This window comes from Mixophyes fleayi, chromosome 3, assembly GCF_038048845.1.
Source record: "Mixophyes fleayi isolate aMixFle1 chromosome 3, aMixFle1.hap1, whole genome shotgun sequence".
NCBI classification, from domain to species: Eukaryota; Metazoa; Chordata; class Amphibia; order Anura; family Limnodynastidae; genus Mixophyes; species Mixophyes fleayi.
The window spans coordinates 17153650-17170760 of NC_134404.1; the positions used below are offsets into that span (position 1 = coordinate 17153650).

At 41.1% G+C, this 17111-nt stretch overlaps 1 protein-coding gene across 1 annotated transcript in view; it reads right to left on the reverse strand.

Moving 5' to 3' along the window:
- Positions 1-16705, reverse strand: part of SCARA5 (scavenger receptor class A member 5) — a 343414-nt gene extending 326709 nt beyond the window's left edge. Inside the window, exon 1 of the mRNA XM_075201143.1 lies at positions 16434-16705. The gene's annotated coding sequence lies outside the window, so the exon portion shown is untranslated. The remainder of the gene's footprint in view (positions 1-16433) is intronic.
- Positions 16706-17111: the final 406 nt, after the last annotated feature.

Consider the following 17111-nt stretch of genomic DNA (forward strand, 5'->3'; position numbering starts at 1 on the left):
CATTTTCTTTAAAATAGTGATATGAAAACATGTACTGTTATAAAACATGATAAATTACAGGATGAGAAACGTGGAAGCATTTATAAACAGTATATTGTTTGCACTTTTTCCACTGGAAAAATAAAGTCTATATCTCCTGAAAAAAAAGTGGTTTCTGCTTGTCCACAAGACAGTGTATACGCTGAGTCTGAGCCAGTCAATCACTAAGCTTGTTGGTGGTCATGTGATTGCAGAAGGAGAAAGCGGGGCGATGTGTTACATTATAAAAGTCTCTCTGCTCACTACATCACATGTTATGTGACTGTGGTTGCCATGGCAATCAGATGATGCTCAACAAACTATAAATCATTACTAAAATAATCTCAAATAAAAGCAGCTGGTTTGGATTCCCTAGTTATACCACTTTGCTTGTTTAATAATTATTATTACAGTATTTAAACTTATAGGAAATTAAAATGCAAGTTAACAACATAAGGGCATATATACATATACATAGATAAAGAATTTTATGGCACAAAAAAAAAACCTCCTATTCAAGCCATGGGGTACGATTTTGTCTTGTATGGTCATCCGGTAGAAAGGAAACAGATGAGTTAACAAATAGATCGTACATCTAGACATGAGCGAAGTTACAGCGGAATTTTGAGCAAATCTGATGATGCGGCAGATGAGGCTGTTTCGCATGGTTGCAAAGTTATAACAATACGATCTTTGCGTTCACTCTGTGGAGCGGTATTCAGCTCTGTACATTCCCCATTTAACATAAATTATAGTAAATAGTGCTGGGACAATGATGGTGTCAATTTATTCTGTTCTGTGGTATTGGGTTTTGGCTTATAATAAGGGAAGATTCCAGGCAAAACAAAAACAATTGGAGGTGATTCAATGCGGAACGCATAGGGGTAAAATTATGCTGGAGAAACGCGTGCACTTGCAGACTGAGGCAAATATTTCATGGAAGAGTTTTGAACATTTCTCTCTACTGCGTGAGAAGAGGTAAAGACAAGAGTTTAATAAAGCCAAAAAAAATGATTTTTCCAACATAATATCTTAATGAAGCTAATCTGGAATTTCCTATGTGGCTGGGAGTTTATCCAGGACAACAAGACACTATGTGCTGGACTGAATATGTTTGTAGTTCCGATGTGCTTTTTTATGTTTTTGATGCCTGGAAAGTTACAGCAAGAAGTGGATAGAAAAGTCTTTTGGTAGAATTATCAACCCTTCTAAAATGAAAAAGTGGTGGTGTTGCCCGTAGCAACCAATCAGATTTTAGTTTTCATTTCTAGACTGTACTAAATAAATGAAAGCTAGAATCTGATTGGTTGCTATGGGCAATACCTCCACTCTTCCTTTTTAGAAAGTTTAATAGATCTACCCATTTGAAAAGCCTCTTCATTATATTTCTGGTCTTTCCTGGGCCGTGAACCAAACGATATCAAAATCTGAACCGAAAGATATTTCAGGAATCCCCTCCTTCTAGCCTCCTCCCCCAAATTATTGTATCATGAGAAGATTATGACACCTCATTAAACCTGATAGGAGGGCATTGGGAGGTGGTAAAGTGATTATGGGGAAGAGAAGAGAAACAATAGCAACTGTACTGCATGGTAGCCTCTACAAGCAGATTTACTATCACAATGAAAAAATAAATATTTTATATATTAAACCTTTATTGTTTACATTGGACAAATAGAAATACATGAGATTAGCATCCCTTCAAATAGTGGGAGAAGATGCATATTTGGACTATGGTTTTAAGGGTGGTTGTGGCCTGGATGCAGGGCCAGCGCCAACATTTTGGGGGCACCTCAAACACTGAATGAGTGACATCATGTCGCTCATTTAGTGTTTTAGTTACTGAGGGAGAACTATTTATAATTGATATGGAGAGCCTATGGTAGACGCTGGAGATGCTCATAACCACCGTCCATCGTTTCTCAAACTAGTTTGACAAATGGTCACAAAAATGTGCAATTTTGACCAATTAAAAAAAGCTAAGGTGAATTTGAGAACAGGTTTGACTATGCTTGAGTCAGTTTGATCCTGTTTGAACATGTTTGAGACAGTTTGATCCTGTTTGAACATGTTTGAGTCAGGTCGAGCCTGTTTGACCATGTTTGAGTCAGTTTGAGCCTGTTTGACTATGTTTGAGTCAGTTTGAGCCTGTTTGACCATGCTTGAGTCAGTTTGAGCCTGTTTGACCATGTTTGAGTCAGGTCGAGCCTGTTTGACCATGTTTGAGTCAGTTTGAGCCTGTTTGACCATGTTTGAGTCAGTTCAAGCCTGTTTGACCATGTTTGAGTCAGTTCGATCCTGTTTGACCATGTTTGAGTCAGTTCAAGCCTGTTTGACCATGTTTGAGTCAGGTCGAGCCTGTTTGACCATGTTTGAGTCAGTTCAAGCCTGTTTGACCATGTTTGAGTCAGGTTGAGTCTGTTTGACCATGTTTGAGTCAGTTTGAGCCTGTTTGACCATGTTTGAGTCAGTTCAAGCCTGTTTAACCATGTTTGAGTCAGTGAGATCCTGTTTGACCATGTTTGAGTCCGTTCAAGCCTGTTTTACCATGTTTGAGTCAGGTCGAGCCTGTTTGACCATGTTTGCGTCAGTTCACGCCTGTTTGACCATGTTTGAGTCAGTTCGAGCCTGTTTAACCATGTTTGAGTCAGTTCGAGCCTGTTTGACTATGTTTGATCTGGTTTGCACACGTGCGGAGCGGCTCTAATACGTTCAAGCATTTTAACAGTTATATTTATTTTTAAAAAGTTAAAATAATTTTAAATATTTTTTAAATAGTGTTGAGCAGTAAAAATATTTAAAACACTAATTTTACTACAAACCAAGATTCTCGACATCGATCAGTGGATGCAGGCGAAGAACGGCAGCCTCAAAGTTTGAACCACAAATTTGAATCCGGAATCAACCATTGTGGCCAACAAACTGTTTCCAAATTTCTCAGCATCTCTACTAGACACCATTTTGCATGTACATTTTAGTATGGGGCAATAAAATTGTTTAAACCAATTAGCCGTTGGATGCAATAAATGTTTTTTTCATACATGAATTCATCCTTTTATAAGTGCCTGTATTATTGAAGCCAGGCACGGTGTAACTCTTATATTGCATTAAGTATTTGTAAAAGTTATGATCTTTCACGTTCCTTGCATTAAAGAAAACTCAATTTGCAGAGTTGTGTTATTGAGGTCATAAAATCATACAAGAGAATGGATCATTAAATCCATGATTGTGTAACCTACGCCAGGCAGGGTATTATTGTTTGTCTACAGAAAGAAACTCAATTTTCTTCTCTTCCTCTTTCCATCTAATCTGTGTACCTTTAGGATATAAGAAATGCGACTGTCTATCAGTGGTGCAGACTGTGCCCACAGGATCACGTCCAATTCATAGGACTACAAGTTGGTTTTCAAGTTTTAAAACAACTATCAGATACGTTGTGAGGTTCCCCTGGCTGAATTAGACAGTTCATGCCGTGTAGCATTTAAGTGCTATACACACGTCAGTGTTTTATTTGAGTGTGTGGCATTTATTTTAATTTTTTTTACTTTTAGGAACTTTTCAAGATTAATGCAGATTTATAAACGATACAGAGGCTATAATGGGCCTCATTCACTAAGGAAAGTAAAGCAAAAAAAAAATGGAGCAACTTTGCACCTTGGCAAAACCATGTTGCATTGGAGGGGGAGGTAGATTTAACATGTGGGGACAGATTTATAGTTGGGGTAGGACATGTCCTAGATTATCTTTAAATTTCAGTGTAAAAATAAAGCTATCAAGTATTTGTGTGCTACATGAAAAAGCAGCCAGTGTTTAACTTATGTGCAAAATAATAAACTAATCTGCACCCCTTGCATTGTAACATTGTTTGTCCAGGAGCAAAGTTACTCATTTTTTTGCCTTACTTATTGACTCTATACACCCTTGTTGACCTTCCAGGTGTTTGTGATCTAAAGTATACTTGCCAACAGTCCCTATTTGAAGGACGCTGTCCTACCATCATGATTGGGACAGCTTTGTCCCATGGGGGGGAAATCTGGGAAGTCTTTGTCAGTCAGAGCTTTTTTTTAGTCTATCTAAGGTCCGAGAGTTTATCTTAAATTTCCTAACTTTAGAGTCGATTCAAGGAACCGGTTTCAGAACAGATTATTTTCCAATCTAAACCTGATCTTGTAGGATCCCACAAAATTAACTTTACTAGCAAAACAAAATAAAGCAGGAAATTACATTTCTATAGCAAAACACCCTATAGCAGCCTGTATACATTGTCCTCTTAGTGCCTAGGATGCCAAAAACAGGACATGTCTTGAAGGAGCCAACAGGGTGAGGTCTGCAATGGTTTCATCGTTCTGCAGTCAGTCCTCTAAGCTGACATTTACTTTTCAACCCAATTTGCAGATGTCATTTGTATTTGCAATAAGGGACGCTTATAAAACCTGCAGCAAAATGAAAAAGATGGTACTGCCCACAGCAACCAATCAGATGTTTGCTTCCATTTTCTAAATTATACTTGAAAAATGACAGCTAAAATCTGATTGGCTGCTAAAGGTAACACCTGCTTTGTCATTCACAAATGTTCCCTGACATCAAGATGTTTGTAAAACCTATGTAATCACCATGTCTCTCACACACACAACCGACCCCGTGTCTCCTCCGCACATACCATGAATATCAGCTACAAGTAAAACGAGATGGTTTTTATTAGGCAAAAATTAAATGAAATAAAGAAAGAATGAACTTAGGAAGAATTCCCAGTGGTCCAGGACACCAGGAATAATTGTTTATAACATGGCTGTGCTTGTACAGCTGAACAACGACTCACCAGAGAACGCTAATGGTGGGACACGTTCATTACTTGCAATGCTCGTTTGTTTTTGCAGCTGACCGGGGCCAGTAATGAGGAAATGAATAAAAGTCAGTATGAAGAAGGGGGGGAGTCCTGGTGGATGTTTTTGGTGCACGGTGTGTCCGGAACAGCCTGTACTGACAATAGTCCGGAGGAGGGGTCAATAGAACAATGTCCTAGAGGTATAAATGAGATATATAACATTTGTCGCCTCTCACAGGGAGGTTAATGTACCTGGAGGCTTATTCTGTCATTAATAAAACCATTTATTAGCCTGTTATTATCAGCAGGTGCAAGATATTTCTGCACCCCATACAATTAATGGGGTTGCCAACCTTCAGATGACTTTAACTTCCCTGGAATTTGCACTAAATCCATTGCATTATGTTTCTGGATTATTTTTGAGCCTTTCAGCCATGTATTTATACCATCAGGGAGAGGTTGTTTGTAGCTGCTGCCTGGGATATAACACCACTGCACTCTCTGTATTAGATACAATTGAAGCAGCCTCAGAGATTATCACTAGGGGACAACACAAACAACTCTATGTGATGATATAAATACTTGACTGAAAGACAGGAGCATGGAAGATAAAGCAAGGCATTAAAGTCTTCGGTCATCCCTCTAATGCATATAAGTTGTATGTATTGCAAAGCAAATAAATGCGCTTGGTGTGTTTGAGCTGCACTAATGGAGAAGATGTAATAGTGTAGAGGCTGCAGTAGTGTGTAACCTGTAATAGTGTGTAACCTGTAGTGGTGTACAGGCTATAGTGGTGTGGAGACTGTAGTGATAGTGAGGCTGTAGTGGTGTAGAGGCTGTAGTGATGTTGAGACTGTAGTGGTGTGTACCCTGTAATAGTGTAGAGGCCAGGGCCGTCTTTCCCATTGGGCACGCTGGGCAGGTGCCCGGGGGCCCTGCAGCCCAGGGGGGCCCTCCGGAGGCAGGAAAAAAAAGAAAACCCTGAAAAAAAGAAGAAAATACTTACCGTGCTGTCAGCTGGCGATCCGGCTCCCTCCCTGGTCTCCTCCTCCGTCGTGCTGGCAGTGCATGTCGGGCGTGACGTCATCACGCCCGCCCGACATCCATTGCGGAGCGCGACGGAGGAGGAGACCAGGGAGGGAGCCGGATCGCCAGCTCACCGCAAGGTAAGTATTTTCTTCTTTTTTTCAGGGTTTTCTTTTTCCTGCCTCCGACGGGCCCCCCTGGGCTGCAGGGCCCATATATATAATCATTATTTTTTTATTTCTGTATATATAGGGGCCCCGGTGCACTGCTGTGCCCGGGGGCCCAAGAGGTTCTTAAGAGGGCCCTGGTAGAGGCTGTAGTGGTGTTGAGGCTGTAGTGGTGTTGAGGCTGTAGTGGTGTTGAGGCTGTAGTAGTGTTGAGGCTGTAGTGGTGTTGAGACTGTAGTGGTGTGTACCCTGTAACAGTGTAGAGGCTGTAGTAGTGTTGAGGCTGTAGTGATGTTGAGGCTGTAGTGGTGTTGAGGCTGTAGTAGTGTTGAGGCTGTAGTGGTGTTGAGACTGTAGTGGTGTGTACCCTGTAACAGTGTAGAGGCTGTAGTAGTGTTGAGGCTGTAGTGGTGTTGAGACTGTAGTGGTGTGTACCCTGTAACAGTGTAGAGGCTGTAGTGGTGTTGAGGCTGTAGTGATGTTGAGGCTGTAGTGGTGTGTACCCTGTAACAGTGTAGAGGCTGTAGTGGTGTTGAGGCTGTAGTGGTGTTGAGGCTGTAGTGGTGTAGAGGCTGTAGTGGTGTAGAGGCTGTAGTGATGTTGAGGCTGTAGTGGTGTGTACCCTGTAACAGTGTAGAGGCTGTAGTGGTGTTGAGGCTGTAGTGATGTTGAGGCTGTAGTGGTGTGTACCCTGTAACAGTGTAGAGGCTGTAGTGGTGTTGAGGCTGTAGTGGTGTAGAGACTGTAGTGGTGTAGAGGCTGTAGTGGTGTTGAGGCTGTAGTGGTGTAGAGGCTGTAGTGGTGTAGAGGCTGTAGTGGTGTTGAGGCTGTAGTGGTGTTGAGGCTGTAGTGGTGTAGAGACTGTAGTGGTGTAGAGGCTGTAGTGGTGTTGAGGCTGTAGTGATGTTGAGGCTGTAGTGGTGTTGAGGCTGTAGTGGTGTTGAGACTGTAGTGGTGTGTACCCTGTAACAGTGTAGAGGCTGTAGTGGTGTAGAGGCTGTAGTGATGTTGAGGCTGTAGTGGTGTGTACCCTGTAACAGTGTAGAGGCTGTAGTGGTGTAGAGGCTGTAGTGGTGTTGAGGCTGTAGTGGTGTAGAGGCTGTAGTGGTGTAGAGGCTGTAGTGATGTTGAGGCTGTAGTGGTGTGTACCCTGTAACAGTGTTGAGGCTGTAGTGGTGTTGAGGCTGTAGTGGTGTTGAGGCTGTAGTGGTGTTGAGGCTGTAGTGGTATTGAGGCTGTAGTGGTGTTGAGGCTGTAGTAGTGTTGAGGTTGTAGTGGTGTTGAGGCTGTAGTGGTGTTGAGGCTGTAGTGGTGTGTACCCTGTAACAGTCTAGAGGCTGTAGTAGTGTTGAGGCTTTTGTTTGTGAACAATGTAGTATTTCTTTATTAACAGTTATTTATATAGCGCCTACATATTCAACTTTATAGAGAATGTTTAATCCTCACATGGATCCTGTCTCACTGGAGCTTACAGTCTATATTCCCTTCCACACTGACACATTTTGTCCAGTTAACCTACCAGTATGTGTTTGGAGTGTGGTTGGAAACCGGGGCACCCAGAGGAGACCCACGCAAACACGGGGAGAACATACAAACTCCTCACTATAATACTGTCCTGACAGTTATCTACAATACAACAATACACAAGTGATTTTAATATATACTTCTATAAACAATATTTTCTATATAAATATTACAATAATAAACAGTGCATTCTAATGTCATTCATTAGGAATACTTGTATATTATAAACTATAATACTGCGATCCCTACTGTAAATAATTACTGATATTAGACATTAACTCAGACTTCTGTGACCTGTATACAAACACACATTCTACCTCCTTGTGTTTATAGGGATCACAGATCCCTCCGGTATTTATAATATCCCTATAACATACTATAGGGAGCACATTATTCCATATATAATAACAGTTAGGTGAAACAGATCTAATAAAGCTATCTATTTGAAACCACCGACTAGAAGACAATCACCCGACTTATTGTCTTGTGTCCCAGGCATGAATTTATCACAGGACTGCGATCGGGGCCACAAGCAGCATTCAATACACATTGAACAACAATCATATAACAGTGAGGTAAGCCAGATGGATCGGTCATGTAAGCGGGTTTGTGCAGGATGATGTGAGCGGAGTGTAACACGAGAGGAGGTCGTGGCAGATCTATTTATTTTCATTTCTGCAGAGTAAGCAATCACACCATTCTGCCGCAGGCCGCGGCTGTGCCATATTAATTAACCCCCTGCACACCGGAGCGCTTCCATTGTCACAATGCTGCATTATCTGCATTGTAATAAATGACAGCATTCTGTCCCACGTTTTGATTATGAGCAGATCACGGACTCATCACTCTAAAGCTGGGCAGCACGGTGGCTTAGTGGTTAGCACTTCTGCCTCACAGCACTGGGGTCATGAGTTCAATTCCTGACCATGGCCTTATCTGTGGGGAGTTTGTATGTTCTACCCGTGTTTGCGTGGGTTTCCTCCGGGTGCTCCGGTTTCCTCTCACACTCCAAAAACATACTGGTAAGTTAATTGGCTGCCATCAAAATTGACCCTAGTCTCTCTCTCTCTCTCTCTCTCTCTCTCTGTGTTTGTATGTGTATAGTAGGGAACTTAGACTGCAAGCTCCAATGGGGCAGGGACTGATGTGAATGAGTTCTCTGTACAGCGCTGCGGAATTTGTGGCGCTATATAAATAAATGATGATGATGATGATGGGTACACACCTATGCAATCTTAGTACAGATGCAATTTCTGTTACGATTTCACCAACAACTGAAAGTCCTGATGGTCATGTAGATTCATGTGTACACACTTACACGATTTACAGTCAGATCTGTGAACTTCATCTCTCATAACCATCTGCTGAAAAGATCATACACTCTACAGATACCTGCCCATGCTGGTGGTTGTGAGTGCGTACACACTGCCACATTTACCTGAAATCGGTGCATCGTTGATCGGGATTTTTAGGAAAACCAAATTAACTGATGCAATGTGTTTTGGCACGATAAAAGATGATTGTGAGAGCGTGCACACTCCTATATCTGACCAAATGGTCATGTGATCTGCAGGATAATTGCAAAGATGTGTACCTAGCTTTACAGTGACTAGTCATGAAACATCATGACAAATCATTCTGACAGGTTAAAGGTCACAAAAGAAACAAGCAGCCTGCCACCTTGTGGTCAAAGCAAGAACTGATGGAAATTAAGTGACAATGGCGTAAGTTAAATGTTTGTCGTTTGTAGAATAATCCAGGGGTGAAAATCCCATTGCAAATGAAAATGTATCTCCTTATACATCAAAGAGATACCGCTGGGTACTATCTTTTCCACCTTCTCATTCTGACAGCACCTGATTTGAGCCATTAAAAAGGAAAAGTTGGGAAATGATAGATGTACTGTGCTCAGCGCGGTATTTACAGTTTTACAATTCAGCTATTGCTGACTGGAATTATACAACAGCAGAGACTGCTGCTAATTGGGTAGAGTATTTATTGCTTCAAGTCACTGGCTTGAAATTAGTTCATCATCAGCTATTTATACAGGTTTGTAAATATTAACAGAAATATGGCAGAATGCAGTGTGAAAGTGCTAAATAGTTTCCTAAGCATCAGCTTTGATCTGACAGTCAGAGACAGAAAATACAGTATTCAGGTGAAGCAGCCTCTTAATCGTCCAACTAGAGCCACCATCAGAATCCTTGGGGCCCATTACAACCTGCTTAGCCAGAATTCCATCTGTCTCACCAGTCATTCCAGTGATTACAATACAATCCTAACTGGTGGCTAGTGTACAAAACACAGCCCATTCTGGGGAACAGTATACCTAGCAGACCTTAATCTGGTATTTAGTGTATGTGGACACCTCCATGATGGTGGCTAGTGTATGCTAAATCCTCCAATATAATGAATGGTGTATGGCAGCACGTCCAATATAATGGCCAGTGCATAACAAGTCCTTCAATCTAGCGGCTAGTACATAACAGGTCCTCCAATCTAGCGGCTAGTACATAACAGGTCCTCCAATCTAGCGGCTAGTACATAACAGGTCCTCCAATCTAGTGACTAGTACATAACAGGTCCTCCAATCTAGTGGTTAGTACATAACAGGTCCTCCAATCTAGTGGCTAGTACATTACAGGTCCTCCAATCTAGTGGCTAGTAGATAACAGGTCCTCCAATCTAGTGGTTAGTACATAACAGGTCCTCCAATCTAGTGGCTAGTATATAACAGGTCCTCCAATCTAGTGGCTAGTACCTAACAGGTCCTTCAATCTAGTGGCTAGTACATAACAGGTCCTCCAATCTAGTGGTTAGTACATAACAGGTCCTCCAATCTAGTGGTTAGTACATAACAGGTCCTCCAATCTAGTGGTTAGTACATAACAGGTCCTCCAATCTAGTGGCTAGTAGATAAAAGGTCCTCCAATCTAGTGGTTAGTACATAACAGGTCCTCCAATCTAGTGGCTAGTATATAACAGGTCCTCCAATCTAGTGGCTAGTACCTAACAGGTCCTTCAATCTAGTGGCTAGTACATAACAGGTCCTCCAATCTAGTGGTTAGTACATAACAGGTCCTCCAATCTAGTGGATAATACATAACAAGTCCTTCAATCTAGCAGCTAGTACATAACAGGTCCTCCAATCTAGTGGCTAGTACATAACAGGTCCTCCAATCTAGTGACTAGTACATAACAGGTCCTCCAATCTAGTGGATAATACATAACAAGTCCTTCAATCTAGCGGCTAGTACATAACAGGTCCTCCAATCTAGTGACTAGTACATAACAGGTCCTCCAATCTAGTGACTAGTACATAGCAGGTCCTCCAATCTAGTGACTAGTACATAGCAGGTCCTCCAATCTAGTGACTAGTACATAGCAGGTCCTCCAATCTAGTGACTAGTACATAACAGGTCCTCCAATCTAGTGGATAATACATAACAAGTCCTTCAATCTAGCAGCTAGTACATAACAGGTCCTCCAATCTAGCGGCTAGTACATAACAGGTCCTCCAATCTAGCGGCTAGTACATAACAGGTCCTCCAATCTAGTGGTTAGTACATAACAGGTCCTCCAATCTAGTGGCTAGTATATAACAGGTCCTCCAATCTAGTGGTTAGTACATAACAGGTCCTCCAATCTAGTGGCTAGTATATAACAGGTCCTCCAATCTAGTGGCTAGTACCTAACAGGTCCTTCAATCTAGTGGCTAGTATATAACAGGTCCTCCAATCTAGTGGTTAGTACATAACAGGTCCTCCAATCTAGTGACTAGTACATAACAGGTCCTCCAATCTAGTGGATAATACATAACAAGTCCTTCAATCTAGCAGCTAGTACATAGCAGGTCCTCCAATCTAGTGACTAGTACATTACAGTTCCTCCAATCTAGTGGCTAGTACAAAACAGGTCCTCCAATCTAGTGACTAGTACATAACAGGTCCTCCAATCTAGTGGCTAGTACATAACAGGTCCTCCAATCTAGTAGCTAGTACATAACAGGTCGTCCAATCTAGTGGCTAGTACATAACAGGTCTTTCAATCTAGTGACTAGTACATAACAGGTCGTCCAATCTAGTGGCTAGTACATAACAGGTCTTTCAATCTAGTGACTAGTACATAACAGGTCCTCCAATCTAGTGGCTAGTACATAACAGGTCCTCCAATCTAGTGGCTAGTACATAACAGGTCCTCCAATCTAGTGACTAGTACATTACAGTTCCTCCAATCTAGTGGCTAGTACAAAACAGGTCCTCCAATCTAGTGGTTAGTACATAACAGGTCCTCCAATCTAGTGACTAGTACATAACAGGTCCTCCAATCTAGTGGTTAGTACATAACAGGTCCTCCAATCTAGTGGCTAGTATATAACAGGTCCTCCAATCTAGTGGTTAGTACATAACAGGTCCTCCAATCTAGTGGCTAGTATATAACAGGTCCTCCAATCTAGTGGCTAGTACCTAACAGGTCCTTCAATCTAGTGGCTAGTACATAACAGGTCCTCCAATCTAGTGGCTAGTACATAACAGGTCCTCCAATCTAGTGGCTAGTACATAACAGGTCCTCCAATCTAGTGGCTAGTACATAACAGGTCCTCCAATCTAGTGGCTAGTACCTAACAGGTCCTTCAATCTAGTGGCTAGTACATAACAGGTCCTCCAATCTAGTGGCTAGTACATAACAGGTCCTCCAATCTAGTGGCTAGTATATAACAGGTCCTCCAATCTAGTTGTTAGTACAAAACAGGTCCTCCAATCTAGTGGCTAGTATATATCAGGTCCTCCAATCTAGTTGTTAGTACATAACAGGTCCTCCAATCTAGTGGCTAGTACATAACAGGTCCTCCAATCTAGTTGTTAGTACATAACAGGTCCTCCAATCTAGTGGCTAGTATATAACAGGTCCTCCAATCTAGTTGTTAGTACATAACAGATCCTCCAATCTAGTGGCTAGTATATAACAGGTCCTCCAATCTAGTTGTTAGTACAAAACAGGTCCTCCAATCTAGTGGCTAGTATATAACAGGTCCTCCAATCTAGTTGTTAGTACATAACAGGTCCTCCAATCTAGTGGCTAGTATATAACAGGTCCTCCAATCTAGTTGTTAGTACATAACAGGTCCTCCAATCTAGTGGCTAGTATATAACAGGTCCTCCAATCTAGTTGTTAGTACATAACAGGTCCTCCAATCTGGACTGCCGCTTGCTCATTACTTGCAGGTAAGACCCCCAGGAGCTGACATTAACCTCTAGCGGACAGCTCCCAGCTGGTTTGTGAGTATTGTTGGACAGGTTTGTACTGTTCCCTGTCTGACACTGTTAGTAAATCAGAGAGCTAGAGAATGTTACTGAGAGCTCCCATCAAACTCAGCTAGGAGTAGAGGGCAGGTGGCGGAGCAGTGCCCGAGAGATGAGCTGCGTAATGGGGGCCCTACGTCACCTTAGTCTCTAACACTACCCCCTCCCACCCCCACCCCTCCACCTGCAAGTACAGGGAAAAACAAATCCTTTTATGATGAAGAAGTCTGTCTGCCAGCCGGTAATCTAGGGGACATCACCGATATCGCACCATCTTGGCCATGTGAATGTCATAGTATGTGGCTCACATATACCCCTGCTAGGGGCCTGCAGCTTTGCACTTTTATTAATCACTATTAGTATGTTGGTTGTGTCATTTTAAGGAAACTGAAACAAATGGGAGTTGAGTGTTCTGCAGGAATTTTCAGCGTTAATATGATCGTTATTGAGAGAAGTGAAAACCTGGCTACACATGAAGGTAAATGTGACCTGTGGTAACCAATCAGATCGCAGCTTTCTTTAATCTATCTACAGATAAAACTGAGAAAATCAGAGTTGATATTGTACAGCATCTCTCACTGACTGTCTGATGTTCCTCTGTCCCCATCTCCCATTTATTCCCGCATAGACGTCACTCTCAGAGCTAGTGCCAGGCTCTTCAGCGCCCCCTCCTGCCCTGAGCTGGTAATGAGATAAATGACTAATCGCTGACACCAATAGATTACATACAATTCTGGACAGGGAGGGCCCGATTCCTCTGTGAACGTTACGTTTCAAAACAAACTTACGTTTAAAAGAATCGCAGGTAACTTTCACGCACCTAGACCTGTATTAGAGTACAAGCGGGTCTGGGTATAAGTTCGCTCTGATACTTGATAGGGTACTTGCAGTATGTAGACAAACAGAGCACATTGCAGGATACGTACAATGCATATGTGCAATATAGTTCCATCAGAACGAATGGAAAAAATAATGTTTTATCAAATTAATTTCAAAATCTTAATATTATAATCTTTGATAAAAATACATGTTTAAAATAAAATGTGTTTTTTTTTATATGAAATACATAAATCAGGATGTGCTTAATGTCTACTGTACACAAAATGCATCTTTATAGTGTCTCTTATTTGCAAACACATGTTCTAGCATGCAGACATGTAGTCATCACTATCAGTCGGCATTGACACCTGACCTGTAGCTGGTGCAAATGAAATAGCTAAAAATCAGGTACTGCTTACGAGCATCAACCCCTTCCCTTCCCAGTTCTGTCCTTCAGGTTGTAGGTTATTGGAACTGTCATTTGCTTTCGTACGTGACTTGGATCGCGCTCATTGGCGTAAAGTCCATTTCTGAGGATGCACAGAGCACTTTCAAGCAATATACGGCACGTATAGGGACTTACGTGTGATGATGAATCAGACCCGACATGTTTATTGGAAATAAAAAAACACAGGAAAGTTTGCTTTTTTTTTTGCTGTGGGCGACTAATCTCATGTGATAGTATAAACAATGCATTTAATCGCCCAGTATGTTCTTAAGAAGCTGATCTCATGAGATTTATTCACACAACTAGAAATCTCCTGTGTAACCGAATATCTCTCTTCTTCTCTCATCTCTTTGAGCATTTCCAGCTTTATTTAACTATCATAAGATGTAATCATGCTATCACATCTTTAAAAAGAAAAATACCCTTGAGCTTCATAGACCATATAACCAGGTTGTTCATCTGATCTCTCCTCTCATTTCCACTACAAATTCCCAAATCCTACTGCATCTATCTGCAGAGTTCAGACTCTTCATCAGCACCTGATTCTCCAACTGCCTTCATCTCTAGGAATCCAGGACACTGCGCTATCGTGGATCCTTCTACACTTCTGTCTGGACATTTCGAAGGTCGTTTGCGAAGTGCAAAACAGCTGAGATGCGGCGCAAACCTGCAGCACTGCCGTTTGCCTTCATTTGAACGGGGCGATTGTACTATGATCGGAAACTGGACGTTGATGCGTCTTATCAGATTTTTCGCACACCTGAGTGTAATTTTAGTTTGCGGAGGTGTGTACCTTGATGTCTATTGGGCATAGCATCCAGGTGCATTGGTGTAAAACTATATCAGTTTGCATTGCGCATCGAATACGCTTCCTTAAAGATGCCCTTTCTGTCTCCGACGCCGATCCTACCATCTCACCTGCATCCCGCATTATAGTACATATCTGGGCGGTTGTTTTTAGACGTGAAGCTCTATGAAAACTTTGTAGTTAGTTTTCTCTATATCACCCTCTGTGCAATGATTGTAAGGTGATTTTACTCACAATTCTCTTTGGTTCATTAGTAAATATCATGCACCACTGAATAAGATAATACATACATAAACATACACTCATTGTTCAGATTATAATATATCCAATTCCTGACCATGGCCTTATCTGTGTGGAGTTTGTATGTTCTCCCCGTGTTTGCGTGGGTTTCCTCTGGGTGCTCCGGTTTCCTCCCACACTCCAAAAACATACTAATAGGTTAATTGGCTGCTATTAAATTGACCTTAGTCTCTCTCGGTCTGTGTGTGTGTATGTTAGGGGATTTAGACTGTAAGCTCTTATGGGGCAGGGACTGATGTGAGTGAGTTCTCTGTACAGTGCTGCGGCATTGGTGTTGCTATATAAATAGCTGATGATGATCCTATAAATAGTGTATCTCTCAAAATGTATATTTGTCTAAGAAGCATGAGCATTAGATTAAGAACATAATCAATCTTCCAAGTTCACCAAAAAAAGGGTGTGTTCTTCATATGGTGGAGAAAGATAACCAGAAACAAGCAGAGTAGCTGAGCAGACAATTGCTGAGCTACACTGACATCTGTCAAGCCAGGAATGCAAACCAAAGTCATACTTGTAAATATGATTTGAATGTTCTTCTAGGTGTTACACCTGAGTGAGAATCAAATCAATCATTTAGATAGGACCCCACCAGAAAATGACATCAATCAACGCTTGTTCCAAACAGGTTTTGCTTATTAACTGTACGTGTTAATGTAAGTCGACAGTAGGTGGAATCTGTGTACACTAAGATAGAGAACAACTCATGTGCAGTTTATATTCCATTTATAGTAGCAATAAGTAATACAGACAAGTGCAATACCCTAATGTGTCCTATTCATGTACCTTAATCCTAAGGAAGCACCTGTCTCAAGTCAGGAGAGGTCGTATTACAGAAACTACACTTGTACATCTTCACTATTCATCACAGCGTGCAGCTAACACAGCTCAGCATATTCAGGTAACTTATGTTACAACTATACTAAAACTTGGATGAAGTGTACATTACATGTTACAAAGTATCATGTATCAAACACTTCACATTCATTATTCTACAACCGCAACCCTTGTCATATATAAGGTGATGCTGTAAGAAGAGGGAATTCAGGATCTTGTTCACTTGAACATTTGCAAGATGACATTCTTAGTATGTAACAGTAAAAATAAATGTCAAAATGAAAACATCAATTAAAATTTGTTAGTGTTTGCAAATTACATTTAAATTAAGTTTTTAAATTTATGTTAAAAATCTACTCACCTAGAGCTGGAATCCGTTCCCAGAATTCCTTGCGCTGTGGCGCTGGTATTTGCTGATATAGTTGATAAAATTAAAGCTTAGTAATAGAAGTGTTGCTCAATCTTCTACATGGAGGGTGGGTAACTCTTCCCAAAATCCCACTCCAAGAACCAGAGTTGGTTCTGTGATTACTAGAAAATAGGTTTTCTCCTCTCTCTCTCTTGCACACAAAGTTTCTCACTGCTGAAATTTTTAAGAAGTTGAGTTTTGCAGTCACCTTGTTTTGCAAAAGAAAAAAAAGGGGTTTATTTCTTATTTGACAAACCACACAATGCAACCTCCCCCTTTTTTTTTTCTTTTTAGCAAAAAAAAAATCTAGGTTGTATTGATGAGCCCTTAAAATGTGCAGATCCAAATTTCATAATGTTCAGTTACTGGTGTGTTCATGCAGAAATGTATATCATATAGTGCAGCCACTGCCCTCTTGTGGCCTTTCTGTAAAACAGCAACTAAATTATTTAGAGCTTTTTCCACAAATGATTATTTTCTGGGTAATTTTATTATTATTATTACTGTTATTATTATTACTTAGTGTTTACAAAACACCAACATTTTATATATTATAGGAGAGTGAGGGCACAAACATACAAGTACCACCTGAAATAAACAGTATTATTTAATTTCTAATACATCAGTCAA